Source organism: Argiope bruennichi, chromosome 3 (genome assembly GCF_947563725.1).
Source record: "Argiope bruennichi chromosome 3, qqArgBrue1.1, whole genome shotgun sequence".
NCBI classification, from domain to species: domain Eukaryota; kingdom Metazoa; phylum Arthropoda; class Arachnida; order Araneae; family Araneidae; genus Argiope; species Argiope bruennichi.
The window spans coordinates 65,303,865-65,326,696 of NC_079153.1; positions in this window are offsets into that span (position 1 = coordinate 65,303,865).

A 22,832-nucleotide genomic window follows, 5' to 3' on the forward strand; every position below is an offset into this window, starting at 1 on the left:
TTCAAGTTCGATATACAGAGGTTGTCGATTGTATTTCTTCCTAAAGGAACAATGATAAATCAAATGAGAAAAATTCAATTTTTTTTACTTTATTTCCTCAGATTATCAGATGATTTGCGAAATTGCACTATCTGCCTTTCATACCTGACGGCTGCGACGGATTTATCTTACTTACTTCCTCTTTCTTTATTCAAAATGCTAGTCATACTTTTCTATCAATTTCATGACGTAGACTTCATTGTTAATAGTTCTGACCCGCAATACACATTTAATAAAATCGTTACATCACTTTCCTGAAGGCTGAATTACTGCGGATTCATTCCAAGTTATTGCTCTAACATTGACAATTCTTTTCCTTAAAGAAGAATTATTGTAAATTCATACTCGATTGCAGTTCTAACATTTACAATCCTTCAAAAAATATATTGTAGCATCTGTGAAGAAATCATATTGGATAAATGAAAGATTTTTTTTTAAAATTTCTGAATACATTATTTTTATTAATTGTTTACATTTAAGTAGCATAAAATTAATTCTCATAAGCACGAATAATATTGCTCATAGTCTCGCCAAACTATCATGAAAAATATCAAAATATAGAGAAAAATGCACAGCATCAACTTTATTAGTTTGAGTTTTTGAATTGTTGCCTCTAAGGTTGTATCCGGATTTGTTCATTGATAAGGGAGAAATAAATCTTGTAACACCGGTTTTTCGTGTTAAATTAAAGCAATTAATCTGAGGGCAGATTAAGAAGTTATAGATATTAAAAAGACCTATAAAGTAAGTTGTTCGAATGCTATAATACTGTAAGTAGGCAAAAAAAAATTAAAAAAATTAAGAAGTGCCAATTTGATTTTTTTTTTAATTCGAGCTAAATTTTGGAATTGCTTTTCAGTACGTGTTACATTAAATAAAATACACAGAAAAATTTTCAGATTATTATCAACGTTATTTTTTGAAAAATTCAATTCTGTTGATGAAGTAGCGTCAGCAAAAATAAAATGCTGTTATACAATTACAAATGATATTGTAATAGCTGATTCGTAAGAAATATAGGTGCATTAATGGAAAAGGAAAAAAGTTTTAATTTGTATCAAGTGTGTCTCGAAAAATGTTAAATAACAATTTCCATGAGCACAAAAAGCATCTGGAAACGCGTTCAAGCTGAATTATTGAGACAAAATGTTTACATTAAATACAATTTGTATTACATTTTGTTACGTATAAACTATTGCGACATCATTTGAAATCGTTGAGCAACTTTTTTTAGAATAAAGGTTTTCCTTCCGTTAAATAATTTTGCTTGATAAAAAAAAAGCATTTATAAATATGTTAGACTCCTTTGCTTTTTTCAAACAAAGTCAAAATTTTCCAACAATAATGCAGATATAGATCTGCAATCTTCCCCAGTTATTCCTTTCTATGTAGTACGTGCTTAAGCGGAATTTCAAAAATTTCGTTCAAATTTTATAAAAACAAAAATATCATTCCAAATTTGCACTTTTAGTTCTGATATAATCAGACCATAATAACTTTTGACAATCCATTTGATAAGTCAATTCAACATCTACAATTTTAATTTAAATGTTTCTTCGCAAATTAGTAAAATCTTATTTAAATGGGGGAGGGGGAGTTCCTCTCTCTTTCCGTTTATATGATAATGTATTCGGATACAAACTTAAAGGTTTGTTTTGAATAGCCAATTCAATAATTTAAGCCAATAATGTTGTTATTATGTAATTTTACCATGACAAAATACAATTCGACAGGACTATTAAGTAAAAATGCTCAATTCTCTATAACTTTACTTCAAAAATTATTCTAAAATGTACCTTAATATAAAATATTATCTTTACCTCTCATTTTGGTATTAATAGGAATGCTTTTTTTAATAAAAAATGAACAGTATTAAATTATTTAACGTCTACACCAAGTAAGTCAAATTCAATGTTTCTGTCAAAAATTGCATAGCTAAATATTAATTTTTAAAAAATTAAGCACGCTTTTAATTGCTTATAATGAATAATAATGTGTGTCAATTATAAATTAAAGTTGATATTGAATTTTTATAAAAACCTTGTCAAAGTTACAGCCTTAGAGGTACAAGCGGAATAAAGTTTACAATTCCTAAATTGTCATCCTAAATAGTCTGTGTTTTTTTTTTTTTACTTTTCAGTTTTCTATAAATACAGATTAGATACTTAATCTTATAGATGTATTCACGATTCAACTTGATTATGATTCGAAGGTAGCTTCCTTGAAAGACAAGACACAAAAATTGGAATGCCTAAATTTTATGTGTGTTTATCAGAGGAACATGAAACATTCTCAAAAAATTTGAGAATCGCAAATGAAATTTGTTAACTTTTTAAAAGTAATAAAATTGCTTAGGATATATAATCATTGGCATTTATTCTCAGCTCAGAAGCAATTCTTTATTTAATTCTTGTTTATTTTTACACACAATTAATTGCAAAAAAAAAAAATCAAACCGTCGCCAAATGGGTCATTTTTAATTCGGCGGCTGCGATCTTGGCGTAATATGAAAATCGAACAAGTAAAGTAGTGATACTGGTGTGATTTGAAAATCGTCAAGTAAATCTGGGAATACAACCAACTAGAAAAAAATCTTGGAATGTTTCGTATAATTGAGTTTAACGATCTTGGTATAGCTTGAATATCGCCAAGTAAACCCGGGAGGGGGAGGGGGCGTGCTGTAAAAATAACGCTTTATTTATGGCGTTTTTACGAAATCAAGGGAGCTTGGAAGCAGAAAAGAAATACAAATGTTCAAAAAGAAAAGTGTTCAGAAAAGGATACACCTAATTCCGCAGGATATCGATCTAGAGAGTAGATGCGGTCTTTCCATGCGGTCTAAGACCACGCCAAAATATCTTACCCTATACCATAGAGAAACCATTCCCTACTTTACAGTCGGCAAGAGGCAGTCAGGAAAAAATGCTTCTGTGGACGTTCTCAACACATAAAAGCGTCTAGTTGCCTGAAATATGATGAAGGTTGATTCATCAGACCGGATAACTTGTTGCCACTGTTATGTAGTCCAATTTTTGTGTGTTATACACCACTGGCATCGTGATGTTACCAATGGTTTAGAAATTGCAACTCTGCCATAAACATGAAATTCCCTTTAGACAAACAATGGGGTTCCAGAGATGATTATTTATCTCAGATATTATCTGGAATAAAGATTGTTTGCATTTTCGGGTCGCGATGCAAATCAACACTTTTTTATCCCTCTCGGTAAAATCCCTCCAATCGAACTGCAACTCTTTTTTACTCCTTTTTTTCCGCCCACTGCTGTGCTTCGCAGATGCTACATTACCGCATTTCGTGTACGTCGTTACAACGGCTGATACAATACTTCGTGCATGCTCTATTTCCGTCATTGTGCAATTAGCGCACTGCATTCCAACAATGCCTTTTTCGAACTCAGACAGGTCGGTCATTACTGAGTTTTTCAGAGAGTGCAGTAGGCGCATGCAACACTTATGATTAGGGATTGCAATACCGGTATACCGGGATACCGAATACCGGTATTTTGAGCCATTTGTACAATTTTGTAATACCGGTATTCACAAGTTTAAATACCGGTTTTTCGGTATTTACTAGAAATTTTTAAAATGGTCTCCACTATATGTTCAGGGATCGCGAACATAGCAAAATAGCATACATTTTTGTTGTTATGTCTCCGTAACAGGCGAAATTAATTAGTTGATTAATTGCTTAAATCTAAATTAGCGAAACATGGATTATCTCTGAATGAAAATATTTTATCCATAACGACTGATGGAGCAACAATTATGAAAAAAGTTGGAAAGTTGATTGGTGAAAATCAGCAGTTGTGCTATACGCATGGATACAATTAGGAGTAATAGATGTATTATACCAAAAAAATAAAGAACAGAAGGATCCAAATACTGTGGATATAGAAACTTACGATTCCAACTTTGAAGAGAGTAAAAGTGAGAGTGATATTGACAATGAAGATAATGACAATGTAATTAATGAAGAAAATATTGCTAATGACGATGAAATATTAATCTATCAAGAATTGCTTCCTATAATTTATAAAGTTCGAAAAATTGTTAAGATATTTAAACGTTCCTCCTATAAAAAAGTATATATTACTAAAATATATATTAACTGAAAATAAAACAGAATATATGTTAATATTAGATTCTAAAACACGTTGGAACAGTTTACTCCTAATGATGGAACGATTTTTGAAATTGAGACATCCAATCCAAAAAGCAATAATCGACTTAAACCTGTAAATTATTTTTTCAGATAGTGAATTCGACTTAATATCCAGAACTATATCAGCTCTACTTCCAATAAAACTGACTATTGAGGCATTATGTCGGAGAGATTCTAATAACAGCTAATGCAACAATAAATTTCATGTTGTAGTCACTGAAAGAACAGCACACATCACTATCTAAAGAATTATATATTACATTGAAAAATCGCACAGAAGAAAGGCATACCGAAATAGTAAATGTCTTTTGGTATTTACATAATTATAATGATTTTAAAAATGAAAATGAAAAAGAAGAAAAGAAAATAACCAGTTCAAATCTGATTAAATTTAGAGTAAATTTTCTTAAAATTTTTTACCCACAAACCTATCCACATTCAGAAGAATTCGGTTCATTTATCCAAGATTATGATGTCACTACTGTCGACAGTGAAAAGGAATTGTCTCTTGAACAAAAATTAGAATTAGCGATAAATAAAAAAAAAAATTTCAACGAACCAAAATGCAATACAGAAATCAGCTATATCCAAAACCATCCGACGAGAAATCGATTTATTTGAAGATGAGGGATTTCGAGGTAAATATTTTAAAAAAATATATCGCGCATTGCTAACAGTACCACCAGCTAGCGTAGATGCCGAAAGAGAGTTTTCGACAGCTGGCAATTTTTACACAAAATTACTTTTCATTCTTAATGACAGTACAATTGATACATTATGTTTTTTTAAGATCCCATTTCAAAAATTTGTAATAGTACCACAGACTAAATAGTGATATTTACACTTTTTTTGTGATTTAAATAAATAAGATGTTCCTTTACTTTTTTGTGATTATATACTGTTATAATTTATAAGTTACAAATTATTTTTTGTGATATTGACACTCTCTAACAAAACTGGCAAATAAAACAATGAAACACCTGTGTTTTCTTTCTTTTTCTAAAATTTCTAATACCGGTATTAAAACCGGTATCCCGGTATTAAGATTTAGAAAATACCGAATACCGGTATTGAAATTTTGGTCCAGTATTGCAATCCCTACTTATGACTGATGTTGAGCGACTGATACCTTACCTTTCATACCTACTACATGGCAGGCTTGAGTGCAAAGTGACATGTGCGTTCTGCTTCTTTGAAATGTGACATGCCTTTTTCATAGGTGTTGGTAACATTTTTGCGTGTTTATTTATACTATATATATTGTTACGAAATTTCCGGGTTCATTTGGATAGTGGAAATTATATGGTGTGGAGAACGCTCAATCAGCAGGCGGAAGTAGAAAATAAAACAACGACGTTTATTTACACGAAGACACACAGGACAGCACAAAGACGACAACTATACACAGCACACAATTATCTTCAGCCGAGACGTGCAGACAACAGCACACAACAAGACTCTGCAGACAGTGGCGCACAGCTTAGTTCAGCACTAGCTTCACTCCGTCGCTGCTCCGCTTATCTCTGGAAGGCCAGTTCTTTAGCGTAGATTCCGACTACTCTCGCACGCTACCCCGGCATCTGCAGGCTGCTCCTTTTATAGGTCTCAGGAGGCGGGGCTAGAAGTCTCTCAACAAATCAGGAACGTTCGAGGCGTATCTCGGTTCTTAATGGACGGATCGGAAAAATTCTCGATGTTTCGGGTATAATCTATTTTGGCGCCAAAATCGCCAAATGGTCGCCAAGTTTGTCGCCAAGCTCTGGGACCTCCGAAGCGACACCCGGACTCCGTCCAATACAGATGGCTGTAAAATGGTCTTTCTGATGATGGAACCAACTATGCTGGGAAGCAGCATTACAGATTCGTAACAATATTCTAATTACTTTGACGACAAGCTGATTCGCCGAGGACGCTGGTTACATTCAATTTCGGTAGACTCGCTCAGATATAAATCTGTCCCATTCTGTTAAACTTATAGACACAAAAGCCGTAGTATTTTAATGATCTCACACATGTTCTATTTAATACGTATATGAAATTTTTAAAGGAGTTGGTACTATATCACTATTTAGAAACGTAAATATGCGATTCATCCATCTTCTAAATTACGGGATATTGTAACTTCGCTCTTTTATTCGTCTTCCAAATTACACAGATATTAAACAGAATCCTTCATCTTTTAACTTTTAACAACAGAAGAAATATTTGGCTATTAAAATATTTGAGGAAACAATGAAAATAGTTTGAAATTCAGGTTAACAATGTAATATATTCTTGAAAATAAAACAAAATGATATTTTTAAAATGCTGATAGCATTCGGAAAAAATTTGCACAACTATTAAATTAATATCATTAAATCGAGATTAAAGAATCTTACAGCGACAAAGGTGGCATTGAAAAGATAATTTTTTGGACTTTAAAATAATGTTAAATTCATTTTTTCCGCAGCAAAATTAAATCAGACGCAATTCCCCCACCCCATAAAAATATTAAAAAAAGCTATAAGAATCTACCTTATTTTTAATTAATTACAATTTTTTAAAAAGTGCTCCTTATTGCGCATTTTCATACACCAAAGTATATCTGGGCAAATTTTAGTAGCTCTAAGTCAAACAAGCTGACCTTGCAACGCCAACATACATGTCTGTGTGTGTGTGTGAGAGAGAGAGAGAGACTGAGAGAGAGAGAGACAGAGAGAGAGAGAGAGAGAGAGAGATAGAGAGAGAGAGACAGAGAGAGAGAGAGAGAGAGAGAGACTGAGAGAGAGAGAGAGAGAGCGTGAGTGAGTGTGAGTGTTTTACGCCAAATTTTGTGTGATTTGTATAATAATAACTAATTAGATTTAGGTACCATTTGTTCAAAACATCAATAGATTATTGATGGAAATAGATTATTGATAGATTAGAAATTATAACACCCAACCTAGATTATTTTAGGTTGAGTGTTATAATTTCAAGAAGATCTGAAGGTTGGGTCTTCGTCAGCCAAGAGCCAGTACTCCATTTCCGAAGCTTAGTCAGTACTCTATTTTCTTGTATTTCTAGCAAAACTATCACAACGATTTTCGATCTCAGACAACATATTTAATAGGCTTACATATTCGATGAAATTGGGTCCCAAAATTCTGATACTATGAATCCAAGATTCCATCGCCAAGTCATTATGGGTTGCAATATAATAAAATCTTCTGTTTATGATGCCGTTTGAAAATAATTAAAAATAATAAATAATTTTACGTTGATCATAATAACATTTCAGCTAAGTATCCTAATATTGTCATTGCTATTTATATTTTTTTAGATCTCAGTAATGATTATAGCTCAAATTATTAAATCGTCATCTGTTATCTCGACGTGTTTTAATATATAGTACGATTTGCAAGTGGATAATCTAATTGAAAATGCCACACCAGAGTATGACATAATTACTCTAATCGTCACGGTAATGAATTTGAAATGTGGGAAAAGATTGCAATATTAAAAATTAACAATAATTAAACATTTATAAGCATTAGCTTTAATTTATAATCATAATTACAAACATTTATAATCATAGATTTTTAATGAATAATTAAAAATTTTGCTAGCGGCAAACGATAATTAATTAAAACTAAACTATTGTCTGTCGGAGTGAAATGCATTGTTCTTCGTTGGAATAATATTTAATTATTCAGTTAAAAAATATCCACCAATAAATCTCTGCACCAGCCTTCCATACATTAATATTTTAACCAATTAATTTTATTTTTAGCTGCATTCTGCTTTCGCATCAGTTAAATTCAAATTGCTCTTCAATTAAAATTTTGCTGATCCGAGAATATCACAGATTTTGATGCCACTTCATACTTGCCGTGGTCAGCGATCCGTAAATAGATGAACACCGTTCGAAAGAAGAATGAGACGAGGAAGAACGCGAGTGCCCTGAAATATTCACATTCTGACCCCTAATGCGGAACCGGTTTGAAACTTATCTAATAGATTAGACCCAGTTAGCCCCCTTTCGTTAAAAGTTCGTGCTGAAAAAATTTCATGGCTTTCTTTTTAGAGAACTATTAAAACTATTCATTTCATTTTGTACTTTTCACAAATTTTCACAAGGTGGCATTTACTAAAATCATAAAAAGCATTGCTGGACTATTGAACATTTGAGTTAAAGTACAATTGCTCTTAATATTTAACACAAAAAAATTCACATTAATTATTAAGTTAAAATTATCGGTGAATTTATTTATCTTACATTAAACTATCAATTATAAATATATTTTCCATTTAGTTTTAATTGAGAAATGGCAGATACAAAAGATTTGCATTGGCCTAATATAAAAAAATAGGAAGGCCAGCGTTCTATAAATTTTCATTTCCTTCCATACCGTTCAAAGCACTGTTTCTTTAAAGCAAAGCTAGTTATTATTCATATTTTAGTATGGACCAATATTTTATGAATGTTTATTTCATTCAATAGAGGGCGTTTTAAAAATTTATTATCGATCCAGTGGAAATGGTCTCCCCGAAACTTTTTCGCTTATCCCCTAATAACAGTGTAATCCCTCTCTACCGAAAAAAAATTTTGAACCTTGAGCAAAATTGTGAGTGCTCAGATTTTTATTTTCAGAGTCCCATGCATAAAAATCCCGTGTGTTGCAGAGAAACGTTATAGAGAATATTAAATTTTATAGAGTAAAAAACCTAGTACGCATTCCGGACGCAATTTTTTCCACCAAATGAAATCAAAATTGAACACAGAACTACAATTTTAGTGACAAAATCGAATACCAAATTTCATTTAACTAAATCGTTGAATCTATTTATCACCTTCATGCACATGCGAACTTACAGATCAAAGGGCTATCTACCCTTTGCCACATTTGATTAAAAATTTAATACATATCTACACTTTACATGCTAAAACTTTCTTCCAAATTTCACTTATCTAGAAACGTTGCGTTTTTGAGTTATTATGCTTACATGTATGCGAAAGTACAGAGCGTCAGATAGGGAATCCTTTGACAAATTTTGTTCAAAATATGATATAAATCTATATTTTAAACAAAAAAAATTGTGCATCAAATTTTATTTATCTAAATCACCACGTTTATTTATATTTACATGTATACAAAAGTAGAAGCCAACAGACAGACAGACCCTCGTCAGATTTGTTTCAATATTTGATATAAATTTACATTTTAGTTACTCAGCATGTGTGTAAGATTTTATCCAATTAGAATTTTGCATTGGTTGTAGTTATTCTTTCTTTCTTTCTGTCTTTGTTTTCGAACACCCTGACCGACTTCAAGGATAAAACGTATATGGATTTCGTTCAAAATGTGGCAGAAATCTAAAGATTTAGAATTTAGATCATTTACCAAATTTCATCAATCCAGCTCAAAGCATTTTTGATTTATCGTATTCAAAAATAGACAGAAAAATGTCCAAAAATATTTATCGGGCGTAAAGACGTCATCAACTATTGACTGTCCCTTCCCAGTTCCCAATTTTTGGGATAAATACCTCTCCTCCCCACCAAAAACCCCCAACACTATTTCATTGTAAATTCTCTATGAAGATGAATCTTGTCAGAATTCTTCAGCCACAACTAATGCACTGATTTTTAAATTTTTGCTTCAAATGAAATCTCATAACCTATGGATATTTCATCAGAGGTGTTTGTCTCGATCTTTTCCATTTCGAGGGAATCGCAAACTAAAATTTAGACACAGCTCTTTGCATCACAACCGGGGGATTTCAACAGTTTTATCATAGATTGATTTTGCCACTTTGAAAGTTAGGGAACCAATCAGAAAGCTATATTATTATTATGCAGTCATTATCAGTATAATTGAAAATAATGCTTACTTTTATTGTGATAGGATGTAGTTCATGAAAATTCATTGACCTGACTAAATTAATCTTATTAATATTAGCTCATCGTCGATAAACACATAAATGATATTAATAGAGCCTCTTCAACCAGTTTTGATGAAAACATATCTTATTGAAATAAAAGAAATTACTATTTTTAATTATGACTGTATAATAATAATGAGTCATTCTGATTAGTTAGCTACAATTACAAAATGGCGAAAACTTTTTAAGTTTTCGGAGCAATGTTATTTGAAAATGGAGACAGAGGAGGCAGACAACCACTGATGACGCAGAGGTTATAAGCATTCTTATGAAATAAAAATCGGCGAAATTGGATAGTTTAGATTTTTTTATTTAATAGTTGTGATTGGCCCTCAAAATCAAGCTTTTCTCTCTCACACACACACAAAAAAATGTTGTGTGAAGCAATGTTTCTGAATATTCCGTCGGTAATCGACAATTATAAGAAAGAAATTCCAAGTGAAATTTAAGTGATGATTGATATTTTTAATTTCATACGAAATAAAAATGGCGGAGCCGATATTGGCTATAAACAGGACTGGTTCTTTGGGGGGGGGGGTTGTAAATATTAAGCAAATATTAATTATTGGTCATCAAAGGTGGCTAAGAATTAAAAAAAGAAAATATTAATGTAAAGGAGACATGGTACATGTCCATTGATAAATAACTATTCTAATATGAAAATGTAGGTCTATGATTATAAAGTCAAAACTGACCATTTTTTAGCTTTTTGAAGAATCTAATAGTCTAGACGTCCCCTTAAAAAGTAAATTATTCTTCATTTCATGATGTTGAATTAGTTTTTTTACAAAAATAAACTGGATGGACAAAAAATCTACTGTAGATTAATCAATTATCAGTTTGTTTGTGATTTTGAAAGGACATTTGAAGCATATCTGTTAAAATCCATTTATAAGTATAACAGTAACGCACGCGGAACATAAATCGCTCTTATTACTTATTATTGAATGGCAACAATCAAATGTAAACAAATCATCTTACAAACTTCAGATTGTTTCAATAAAAGATTTTACAGCTGCATAGAATTCAAAGATATGCCTAGCTAATTAATTAATGCAAAATATTATTAGAAATCTTCTGAAGAGTGTTCGCCGCAACATCACAAAGTCGTTCAGTCAGAGGAAAGAAGATATAAAAGAAATAAATAAGAAAAAAGATAAAAGAAGATATAAAAGGAACAAGAAATCAACCATCAACCATTTCTGGACGAACATTCATGAAAACATTAAATACGTGCTTTTGCCAATCATTAATTCCGTAGTAAGATTTCCCACTTCCATTTTCATTTCCTCATATACACACTTTTTAATTTGCAGTAAACCGATTCAATTGAATTCTTGTTTGTCAGTCTATCAAATAATAAAATAAATTATATATATATATCTTTAATAGTATAAAAATTGAATAATCTTGACGAACAAACTGGTCACTGAAAGTGGCTAGTGTAGTTAAAAAAACTTGATTTCATTTTAATGTAAAATGAGAAAAAGGATTTTTAAAAAAATATTTTTATTTAATGTTTGAAAATAGTTTTCAAAAAAATAATCGCAGATGGTTCTACTCGTCGATTTTTATGAATTAAAAATCACATTTTATCTTAAACGCTCCCATTAATTAATGGATATTGTTGATGAATAAGTTGTTTTTCTATCTAGAAATTCGCAAAGAATACACGCGTGCACATATACATAAAAACAAAAAAAAACAAAAAAAAATTTACAGTTATCTTCCTTATTATCTAAAATTTTACAGATTGTAGACAATTTACAGGCGTCCTCAGGAGAAGAAAAACTTTTATAACTTCGTCAGCATAACTCCGATAGTAAAATGTTTATAAAAATCGTAAAACTGTAATAAAATTCATTGCACCTATTAATGTTAAAAGATATCAGTTAATGCAGCCATGTTCACATCAGTAATGCCACTGTTTTGCCTTTTTAACACATAATTTACTTTCGGTATTAATGTATCGCATTTTGACCCACTTTTTTAATAACTTTTTATTAAATTTTTATAAATTGATCGAAATGTCTAAATCTAATTGCAAATTTATTTATTACCAGCCGCCTTTGGCGACCAGCCGGTTCGCCAACCTTAATGTTTGTTAAAATTTTAATAATTAAATATTTTATGCAATTCCTACTTTAATAGCTTCTTCATCAAAATATTTTAAAACTTCAAATTTTGATAGTCATATAATTCTCTCATAATGTTATAAACGCCTTCAGTCATAACGTAATATGTATCTCTCTAACTTTCTGTTAGCTCCCGTAGAATTTATACTTTAAATTAAAGTGGAAAGGATTAATCTGCAATTAATATAATAATATTTTTTACTGAAAAAAAGTAATTTTTGTAATATGATTACTGAAAACAGTCACTGAGCGTTTAAACTTTATGGGCACTAAAGAATATCTTTCTTAATTTATGTAATATTTCAAGAATTTGTCCACAAAAGTTTCTCAGATTCATCATGACCAGATCGATAATTAACAATGTTTAATTTTAAATGCATCAAACACTAAGAAAATAAAACGAATCGTTTAAAATAATCGGTTGAAAACAGGTTAAAAAAACTACTTAAAAAACGTTGGACTTAAAACTATAAGCATATTCAAATATTCTTCTTACAGTAGAATGCTGACAGATATGGCTGGCAATTAATTGCTACATCAGCACAACTACTTGGAACTATAAGTAATTGTCCTAACATAACTATTTGTCATTTTTCATGGGATCATAACGACCTAATGGAGGTGTCTCCCAGCCTAAGGACCAAATTGCTGAGGATTCTAGACCCTGCATACAATACAAGGACATTTTAAATTTATTGAAAATTAAATGCCTTAGTTTCAAGAAGGGAATATTGCTTCATCACCTGATCTTGGTTCAAAATAAAGACATAAAAAAATTCTTCAAAAGTTCTCATGAGACTGAGGGAAAAAGGAGTGCTTCATACCGCAGACAGTAGTTGGGATACCGTAAATATAGTATCTAATAACTGGTACATGGGATATCAATACTTTTGTTACGTCACTGGATATATAATCATGCTGAATATAAATTTCTCTCCACGCTTGATAAGGGGCCGCGGTGGCCTGGTGGTAAGGTCTCAGCTTCGGAACCGGAGGGTTTCAAATTCGTAACCCGATTCCATCAAAGAATCGTCGTGTAAGGGGGTCTGTTGCACGTTAAATCCGCCATGACCAAACGTCCTCCCGCTGGCGTGGTGTGGTGTGGAGAGAGGGGTTCCAGTTCAGGTGTCGTCCTCGTCATCTGACCGCGGTCCAAAATTACGAGGTCCGTCCCAAATTAGCCCAGTGTTGCTTTAAACGGGACGTTAATATAAGTAAACTAAACAGGCTTGATAAAATTAGAGATCTACGAGTTAAATTCTAAACAATTACTGTTAAAATGTATAAATATGTGCACACATTCGGATAAACAAGAAGAATAAGATGCTTCCACTACACTAAAAAAATCAGGATTGCATTTCAGAAATAAATAGACGATTATAATAAAATAATAATGTCGATTGTGCAAAAAAAAAAAAAAAAAAAAAAAAAAAATTAACATTTTTATATATATACAGCATATTAGTTTTTGTTTTCATTACAATTCTATATTCTTTTTAAAAATTTATCTAAAGAAATTCATAAAAATAAACGAAGCTATAAGATATTTGCTGTTAATAATAAGTAGTAGGAATTAATAGGAATTCATGTGCAAGAATTTATCAAACAATATCAAATTCTTCTACTAATTCAAACAAAAAGAAAATTCTCCTCAATTTCATTCATCGAAACTGTATTAGTAAGCTAAAAGAATGAAATCTCTTTTTCATATCTATATTTTCATTGTAAAATTCAAGCGTAAAATGCAGTGAATGATGTTATTTTTTTTCCAACATTTTTTTTAAATAAAGCCAGACACACTAACGTTTATTTTATATTTTCCAACCATCCGATGTAACATATTTTTATCAAACAAACTGGTCCTGTTTCAGGAAAATTGTCCAATGATGAACGAATGGGCATAAAGATTTTCTTATTGATTCAGCTGTGCACTTTATCAATATACATAATAAACGCTGCAGATGTTTCTGCACTGAATGTTTCGAGAAAAACGTGTCGTCACGCAGATATCAAAACTTAATTATTGTTCAAACAAACGAGATAAAAATGAGTCCAACTGAGAGCAGTTCTGTTGATGATTTCAAAGAAATTTATGCCATTATCTTTGGATCTTTCCACCTATCGTACTTGTGGATTTAGCCACGATGTGCAAATTTGACAATACTGATAATATGGACACTCCATCCTCTAGGAAAAAGAATACTAATAATAAAGGACAATGTGTGCAAATATTATCTATTTACTGCTGTTCTATTAGGCAGAATATTTGACCTATAGTTACCAAATTTGACGCTGCTTTGGAGAGTGGAAATATATACTAGGATCAATGTTTCAAATTTTTATTCTTTAAAAATTGGATGAGATTGTTCAAGATAATTTCTGAAAGTATTATTGCACAAAAACAATTTTTCGACTCTTTTAAAATCCAGAAATTGTATACCATTTAGGCAATCGTACGATTTTTTTTCACTGAATTTTGATAATTTCCTAAAAATAATGTTTGCCTAATTTTCAGCATGTGCCATTGTTGTAATGAAATTCAATGCATCTTCATTGCTTCATCAAATATATATCCATCAAACGGACAAGTCACCATTGTAACTTTTGGCTTAGTTCATGTAAATAAAAGAATATAATTTAGCAAAAACAACATTTAATATAACAATTCTTTAATTATTAATGAAAGAAACAAGAAAAGCAGTTTGTATTTGCATTTATAGGATATCCAGTTAGAGTTCTTAGCTTCAAACTAAATCATAATAGAAATAAAATAGATCCCATTATAACGGCTGCCGAACACTTAGGATCTATCAATATAATTTCATATGAAAAATGTAATTCAAATATTTCCAGGAAATGTCTGAAAGCGATGCATAAAGGAATGTAAATGCGTATAGATGTCCATCTTGCATAGACGATCCATAAAATATTATAAATTTTGAAAATGTTAAAGCCGTCTTTTTTATGGGTTTTAGTACAAATGGGCATGGATGATACTGATTAAGGAAGTTAATTGTTCTTATAGAAGTAAATTTTCTTATATTTCATCAAAAGTCGTCATAAAGTTCTAGAACAATACATAAATTATATCAAAATCTTTAAGCATGAAATTTAAAAACCGTCAAAAATGACGGTCTTGGTCACACTTTATTAGAGATTGAGAGACGCGAAACATGTCAGAGAGTTTAGTTCTTGATGAGATTCAGTTACAACCAATTCCAATTGATTCTAGTGTTAAATAATGCTTATATGACGAGTAAATAGAACAAATGCAGCGTATTAATATAAATTAGTTTTAATGTCCTTACGATTTGTTGCTTAAAAATACTTTATTGAGGGAGACATAAACATCAAGTTATGCATAAAAGAAGTAATTAAATTTAAATTCAACCAATATTCCTAACGAACCAGCAAGTCGACAAAGAGGCTATTATCATAAGAAATTGCAAAGAAAGAATACAAACCACAGGCATGAAAGAGAAAGCGAGAAAGAGATAGCTATCAAATATTTAAAAAGAAAGAAAGAAAACATATAAAAATTTATTCCACAAAGTATTTAGAAATTATTGCAATTGAATTTTTGTGCTAGTAATTGTATTCTCGAAATTCCTATTTAAGCTAAGTTTAAAAATATTTCCTACGTTTTAAAATTATTATGAAATGAAATGTGAATCGTTTTCGAAAATTTAGACCATTATCATTTGGCCCCAAACGAATATTATAATGGCAAAAATATCTAAATGAATCATGAAAAGCAATCTCTCTACAAATTTCATTCAATTTAAATAGCATATAACATAGCACACTATACATATTTTTGTTTATTTTGAATGAAGATGAAAATATTAAAAAATTGCAATAGGGTGTTAAAAATCGAAAAACTGAAGATTTATCTGTTCACTATTTAGATCATGTGCTTAATGCACAAATACTTATTTGTATTCAAAAAGAAAGTAAAAATAATAGTTTTCTCGTAAATTGGAAGATAATTGCCTTAGTTTCTGTAAAGACAATCCAAATAAAGTTAGAATCAGATAAAAATAATTAGTTTCCACATTTAATTTGCCTAAGTATTGAAAAGTATCCATATTTCGAAGAATTTATATCGTATAAATCATTTTTTCTCTCCGGTCTTTTTTTCTGTTTCACTCCCGTTAAAGACCTTCATTCTGATAATTTTATCCAGGACAAAAGAGCTATTCAGGATTGATTTTCGAGTGTGTTTGTCATAAAGATAAATAGGAATTGTTTTCACTTTCATAATGTGTACCTGTCTTAAGAATCTGGGGAAAGGAAATTTATCTTTCTTAAGTAGAAATAATTTCTAACAAATATTTTATAGCAATACTTTCCAACTGCATTCCTTTTTCACTAAAAAATACAGATCAAAACAGTTCGAAAAAAATATGTTTGCACAAAATTCATACTGCATGCTCAGCCATCGCCATGTCCATTCCTCTCCCGTTATGCAAATAATGCTTCGAGACAGTCGGAATCGCCCTTTCATCAGCTTCTACTTTTTAAAAGCAGTAGAACAAGTACATACTTGAACAATTTAAATAAGTCTGATATAATTAGTTTCACACACACACACACACACACACACACAAAAGCAGACATTGGTTCAGTTCTTTATACAGATAATACACTTACTTGAAAATTAAAAATCCTCTTTCGGATTTATAAATGAGATAAATATTTATTTTTTTTAATTTGCAATAAAAACTTTTCACAAAATTTCAAAATTATATTCTCATCTGCTTAATTTTTTTAACAGAAATAATAATTTAAAAAATCCAAAATGAAAAAATTATACAATGCCTGTCTATGAAATTAAAATAACAAAAAATTAAAACATGGCACGAGTATTGAAACATTATTTAAAATGAAACTTGCTTTTGAATTATTAGGATTGGATATTAATTAATTGGATAAATTTAGCTTCGCATTTTGGCAATATCCTTATCCTTCGACATTTTGAAATTTCTTTTGTACCTGATAATCAAGGATATGACTTAGATTAATTATCTTTAGAATTTATTAAATTTGTTTTTTATGTATTTGCCAAATGTTATTTTCTTGTGTGTAATAAATTTAATTATCACTTAATTTTTTACTGTCTATCGCGGTATAATTTCCTGTTCATAGTGCTTTAACTTAAAAAAAAGTTTTATTTTACAAAGCAGATATGGCAAAGAAAGGCGCTTTTCAAAAGACAAGAAATTCAAAGAAAACGCATTCGCACGACAAAATTTATTTATTGAGAATTGATTATCACGATTTATTGAGAAAAGAATGAAATTTTATTCTTGTTTTAAATATACAGATCACAGAGAAAAATAAAGTTCGTGATCAAAGTAACATGATACTATACACAATATTTAATAAATTATTTTAACAGTTAAACTTTTTCATACATGGAAGAAAAAAAAAAAAAGATCAAATTTTGTTTTCCTTATTTCTGCCATAAAAATTGCACGGGAGAAAAAAAAAAATCTTTCTTTCTATTTGTAAAAATATTAATGAATAATTCTGAAAAGTTGTATCCGAAATCCAAGTGACTTCAACTTGGATTTCGGATACAAAAATTTTCTGTAGACTCGAATCGGATTTTCTGTATCGTGACTTGAATATAAAGTCACCGCACAGAGTTTTGAAAAGAATGCTAGAATATGATTCACTTACTCTGAAATAAAGTTCCCATTCTCCCCCCCCCACACACACACACCTCCTCTTATTTTAAAAGACATTTCTAATAGAGGTAACAAAAAATGCCAAAATATTTTCAGTGAAATTTCTATCTTAAACGTGTGTTATAGTACCTCTGATAATGACAATTATTCAATTCAGACTAAAAAGGGAAAGGAATAGTAACATACGAGAAATTAATACAATTAAAGAAGTAATCTATCTAATATATAGTAAGATGGAAGTTTGTCTTTTAATCCACAGTCTTGTCCAACATTTTCAAAGTCCAAAAATTAATTAAAACTTAAATTAATTAACAATTAAATAAATTTTTGACATTTTTAGCCATCTTCTGAAACTATTATCTCACAAAAATTATTTTTTCATTAAAAACTCAAAAAAAAAAAAACTATTTTTCTAATGATATAAATTTTATTTCCACAAAAATTTTCATAATTTTAATAACTAAAAATTCAAAAAGACTGTTTCGAGAGTCATATATCTCACCTTTAAAGCATATTTGTGATAAATGTGCCTACAAAAGTTATCCACGTGTTTTTCTGATTAATAATTGAAATGGCAGTTTGCATTCTCTGACGCTAATACGTCATCAATTAAAGAGATTGTAGAGATCGAATTCTAGGATAAAGAAATAAAATTGATATTTCAGTAACGAATATTTTACAAGAAAGGTAAGCTTTCAAAGAAATGAAAATTATTTGGAATTCACAGAAATATAGTAAAATTATCAACTTTAGTGCGAAAATGATGTAATAACTCGTTAATAGATCCTTTAACCTTGGTCTCGAATCATTCTTATTCATTTCAAAGTTTCAAAAAATTTGAAAAATGCTTACAGCATCAAAAATATTTAATAGTGCTTCAGATATTCTGACTTTTCAACATATCTTTCTTTTTCGAGGTAAAATTCGACTGCATTTTTTTTATTTACTTTTAATAAAAGAAAGGTTATAATTCATTGTATCGCCTTGTATCCTGCGACTTGAAATTTTCTCAGTCTCGTTTAAACAATTTGTGCATAGATTTCAAACTATCAGTGAGAGAGAAAATTGTCTCTGTTGAGCTCTAATGGCAGTTTTCTCTGGAAATGTTTACTGGCCTCTGCAAAAATCAGATAATTCGATGTAATCATGTTATTAGTAACCAAATCCAAAACAATCATTCTGATACAGCTGTTATCTTTAATGTTATTATAGTGTTATATATTTTAGCCCAATATCTGTAAAGTTAGTCAAGCACGATGAAAGAATCATTCAAAAATCTCTACAGGCAGACAAGTAGACTTAGGGATGCCAAGTTTGGCACGTAGAAATTTCTTAAGTATTATTTATTCACTAAGAAAGGATTTTTCGAAATTTGTATTATATTTATGATTAAAAGTCAATCAAAAATTTACGTCTTTTCCTCAATAACTTCGTAACATATTACCTTGCAAAATTTATTTTTATATCACTTTAAAATTAAAAACAGTAACAGCAATTTTATTTTTGCATCAATTTTTCTTTAATTTAATTTAATTCTAAAAAACAGTTTTTATCGTATTTTGCAGCACCTTTTCATTGTTTTAATTACAGGATTTCTACTAACGATATTTTGAATGCATTTTTTTATGTGTGCATTATTGCTGCATTATAATTAAATGTAAATTTCAAAAATATAATAAATATAGACAGCCAAACCTAAAATATTATCACACAATGATGTTCAGTATTAAATGCCAGTTTTTTTTTTTTTTTTCGTTAAAAAAAATCCTCCAAAAAATTTTAAAATTACATTTTTCCAAGATAAAGTATTACAAAAATAGTCAGCTGTGTAATGGAATATAATCTGTTACATTTAGCATAACAAATCACACTCTAAAGTACTGTTTTCAATAGCAAAAACAATTGCATAAATTGGTAATTCCAAATTACATAAGCTTTTATTACCCTTACACAGACAAACCCAGGTCTTTCTATTCTGAGTTTAAATTGTGCATCCTTCCAAGTTTTTTGAAAAAGAAGATCAAAGACATTAAAATAAAAGAATATATTTTAATTTCCATCTATTTTTTTAAATGAACTAAAATATCTTAATGCTTCCAATTATGATAATTATTATAGTGTTATACGCTCTGCAATACAAATTCAAGGAACAATCTAGATATATAAACGTTCAAAAAAGTATTGGAAGTATTATTATGAAATGTTTTTTTAATTATTTAAAAATTATATTTTTTAATATTTCGAAATTTATTTATATTGACTGACATTATAAGTATAACAATATGCATTAAAGTGGTTATGAAATTTTATTAAAAAAGAATGCCAATGTTATCCTATTATCAGGTTAAAATAATTAAATTATCTCACTTTGAATCACAATTCGATAGTGCATTGTTCTCAGCATATCCGTTTGAAGTGGACCCTTCAATTATATAATAAGTAGAGAGAAGAGGAGCGCGGTTTCTAAAGCCTATCACTTTTAAAGCATCTGGTAAAATTATCAAGCACTGAATAAATTAAAGATTCTGAAATTATTCAGTGAAATTCGGTTTTGAAAGGATGGCAATATAGATTCGTTGCTTAAAAATAGAATGTTAGTATCATTTAGGTTCAAACAAAATATGCTACGATTATTCAATACAATTCGATTCTGCAAGGATGGTAATATAAATTCATTGTTTTTTAAACAAAATAGAACATAATAATATTATTAAGGATCGAACAAACAAAAGAGGCTAAGATTATTCAGTAAAATTCGACTTAGCAAGGATAGCAACATAAACTGTAGCTTGATTTGTAATTGCTGCATCAGCGTTTAGTATCGCCAAAATATTATAAATAAAATTTTTCTAATTATCAAAATGTTGGAACATCAGATTCTTTTAATCAGTAAAACTACCATGGAACTAGGAAAATTTGCTTGTGTGACAAAATAAAGCTCGCAATTGTTCAGGAAAGAATTTTGATAAAACTAATATTAACAAGAAAAAAAGAATTCGGAAAAAAAATTTCCTTAGATTATCGTTTGCGTCTTTTCCAGAAATCGTTAAGTTGAGTTGTTTAAACCAAATTCCAAACGGTCATTACCAAAAGAAAATATAATGCTTGAACCGCAAGATTTAAGAGTTTCGAATCGCATTTATATTCCCTATATAATGCATTCATAAAATTTCTATATCCATTTAAGTATTTTCATAAAGTACAGATCGCATTAAAAAAAGCGAACATACCAATCAAGTTTTTAATCTTCAAGTAAGAATTTGAGCAACTTCCATTTAGGATAAATTTATCGCAGCGTGCAACGCTCTGGGCAAAATAGTTCATTAGATGTCTTTCTTGTAATCTTCAAATTCTATTTTTTTTATTTGAATAATGACACTTGTATGATGACATGGTTTCGATAAGCACTGAAATTTCGCTTTAAAAAATTGATACATTTTATAGCAGCTGATTTTTTTTTTTTTTTTTTTTTTTTTTTTTAGCTAGCTTTTACTTTGATAAACTTATCTAAACTTGTCAGATGAAATTTATCACTAAGGTTTAACGAAACCTAAGGGGAAAAAAATCCACTTTTATCATGAAAAACTTTGACATGAAGCAATGAACTAGTTTTACAACCATGTTTTAAAAGCAATTTTGTGCCGGACTCAATCAATAAATGTTGGGAAATAAAATGAAATCTTTGCAAATCGTCATCTTGCTGGATTATTTTAATGTGACCTTATATGAGACGAGTGCAAAAGCAGATTTTTAAGAGACAACATAGGCTTTTACGTACATGTTTTTTTTTAACATTTTCACTTTCAAATATAAATTTTTAAATCAATAATATTAAAAAAATAATTGATACAAAATAGTAAAAGCTAAATATTATTTACGTTCAACTCTGTGAAACACAATAACATCTCCTATCTCGCTGTTAAGTTCAGAACGCATTACAGAATTCATTACGAATTCAAATTTTGATCATGAACTTGCGTCTGAAATCACGATTTTTCTATTCTTTAATTCAAATCAAATTCATAATCAAGTTTTTAATCTCATGATAGACATGATAAGAAATTTTAATTCTTGTTTGATTTTCGCATCCTTAAACTATAGATTTAATGAACTTAATATTAGTAATTTTTGTTAAACTCAAATTTTGATAGCAAGGAATGAAGTAGATTCACTATTTAATAAAATTTCATCGTCAATGAAATTAATGACTTTAAAACAAAACAATGCTTGCTTCTGAAAATTATATGCAGAATTCTTATTTCTTTGTAACATTATAATCAAACTGCTCTCTAATACTTTCACAGGAGATATGTGAATGAATGATATAGAATTTCGAATAAATTTTTTGGAAGTATACATACTTATAGATCTTAAAAAATTTTACGTAAATATCCTTAAGGTAAAATAACGATAATTATTACTTATAGTACAAACAGGATTTTCATAAACTTTATCTTATAGAAAAAAATATTTTTCATCGTAAAAGTTAACTTAAAAACTGCAACATTATTTATATGCTTAGTTTCTATGCTTAATGCGCATAATTTACTTATTGAATAACGAGTGAATTATGTGCATTAATTTTAAAAACAGGAAAAATTACATTAATATCAAAATACTCATCAATGCATCAAAAGATTTCAAAAATTTACTAGCTGAAATTAGATCTCCATTGATTCTTATTGATTAATATATTGGTGAATTTATTCAAATAATCAAAGCTATATATTCTATAATTTTTCATTTGGTTTGGCTTATCGAACAAGAGGCATACGTTGGCCATACTAGAACTCCTGTTTTTTATCTATATAAAGTAAAATAATTTAATCATTACGAGCAAAATTAATCGAAAATTAAATTTTTCAAAAATACTCTATTA